The sequence below is a fragment of the Octodon degus genome, unplaced genomic scaffold, assembly GCF_000260255.1.
Source record: "Octodon degus isolate 3935 unplaced genomic scaffold, OctDeg1.0 scaffold00475, whole genome shotgun sequence".
Taxonomy (NCBI): Eukaryota; Metazoa; Chordata; class Mammalia; order Rodentia; family Octodontidae; genus Octodon; species Octodon degus.
Window position 1 is genome coordinate 241,275 of NW_004525051.1, and position 2,011 is coordinate 243,285.

Consider the following 2,011-nt stretch of genomic DNA (forward strand, 5'->3'; position numbering starts at 1 on the left):
CATCAGTGATAACGTTTTCAATTTTGATTCTATTTCATTTAGAATTCTTGTTTAGATTTTATAGGCAAGTAAACGGATGATGATGAAAATAATGTTTCATGTCAACATTATATATATTAAAATTTAACCTTATGTCATTTCATTTTCTTCATGAGTATATGTTGTTTAAAACAATATATAAAATTTATAAATAGAAATACCCCTTAAAGCAAAAGTATTCATAGACTCTCCATGAACTGTTAAAATAAATTTACCACGCTCTTCCTCCCTTGTGAGTGTCAAGTGACCTGGAAAGTGGATCTTCAAGGTGAAAGTAGAACATGCAGCTCAAATTTTAAGAGCTTTACAGGAAAGGAAGAGAAAGAAAAAAAGTAAAAGGAAGGAAAACAGAAATAGCTTAGCAATTGAAATAGCTTCTATCTTGCTGTATAGTGCTCAGGGTTGAAGGAACTCATGGCAAACAGTCCCATGAGCAGTGAAACTAGCGCTGCCCTGTAATGCTCAGCTTTTAGGGCTGTGAGCTCACTTGGTCGGGCCAGCAGTCCGAGTCTTTCTTTGTATGTGCATCTCGGATTGTGGCCCTGGCGGTTGCTTCTTTCCAGGAGGAAAAGCACAGACTCTGAGACAGTCATGCTAGCACGTGGTCTGTCCACAGGGCCCTCTCATGTGAGCACCATGCGTATGTCCAGGAGTGAAGGCGTCCCCTTGATAAGCAGAACTAATACTCCACAGAGACACAAAGTGAAAAAAGCAAAAAATCATCCTTCTCAACAACACGTGTTTAGGAGAATACCTTTTCAAAAAACCAACATACACAAATAAATCCTAGAGAGTATGTAGTAAAATATTTTAACTTAATAAATACCTACTTATCTCTTGCCTTCCACACAACAGGCTTACAACACAATGAAACTGAAAAAAACAAAACTGCCAAGTTAAGGTACCATGAATTTCACATTAAACTGGATCATAGGGTAAAGCACAAACGCAGTCCAACACTACAACAAATTCTCCAGTCGAGTTTCCCGCATTTGGGGAAATTGCAGGGGTCAGCACATCCGGAGTGCAATGGATAAGCTTCGCCCTGGGAAAACCACCTTCGTGATCATGGTGTCTCCCCTGCCAGGTGAGTAGAACTGCTGCTCCGCCCTCCCCCACCAAGCCTCCTGCGTGCCTCACTGCACTCAGGCTCATTTGCCTTCATGCATTCTCGGGTCCTCCTAGCCCGTCCACGCAGCACATGCACTGGGCTGCCAAAAACGGCCCTAAGCTCTCTCCCTGGTCACAGGAAAATCATGAGGTTTCAACACCAGGGCTCCAACCAGCAGCCCCAGCGCTGCCTTATCTGCATAGGACACTCCTCTAGTGACTTCACAGGACACCCTTCCCTCAATTTGATGCCCGTACCCCTTCCTGCTTCCACACCATTCCCCCCACCCCCCACCCCCTCGCACTGGGGCATTGGCAGGGCAGTGATGTTGCCTCTCTCATTTCCTCTTGTTCCCTCAACCAATTGGGGACCGGGTGTGGAGGTCCCCACCTGGCCTCCCCGAGCTGCGGAGGTCCTCACCCACCCTGTGTAGGGTGGAGGGTCCCTGGGGCGCCTCCTGACACCTGGGTGCCCTTCTGCAGGTAAAGGCTATCACTGCGTGGAGCAGAGCCTTTGAGATTTCAGAGGAAGCTGGCTCCGCTCAGCCGTGCTGATCTGTGCGATGTAGTGGCCCAGTTCAAATATGAAGCTGTCCAAGATCCAGAAGAAACCTAGGCATCCTTAGGGAGCTAGAGCCTGTGCAAAATAGGAGCCCATGCTAAATCAGCCACCTCCTTCTAGGTAAGTACTCCACCCATGAGCTGCACCACATCCTGCTTCTCATTTTAAATCTTTAAATTTCCTAGTCGAGTGTGTTCACTCCAAGAACAAGCCAGGCGATCTAAAGGTGGAGCTCTTTAGGCTTCATGATATAAATGAGAAGATAACCCTTGAGCTATTTTCAACTAGTTATACACAACA

The 2,011-nt window shown here is 46.1% G+C and overlaps 1 non-coding gene across 1 annotated transcript; it reads right to left on the minus strand.

Moving 5' to 3' along the window:
- Positions 1-970: 970 nt before the first annotated feature.
- Positions 971-1,134, minus strand: LOC111814749. Its single transcript, XR_002819653.1, has one exon. It is a non-coding gene; the product is annotated as a U1 spliceosomal RNA (small nuclear RNA).
- Positions 1,135-2,011: the final 877 nt, after the last annotated feature.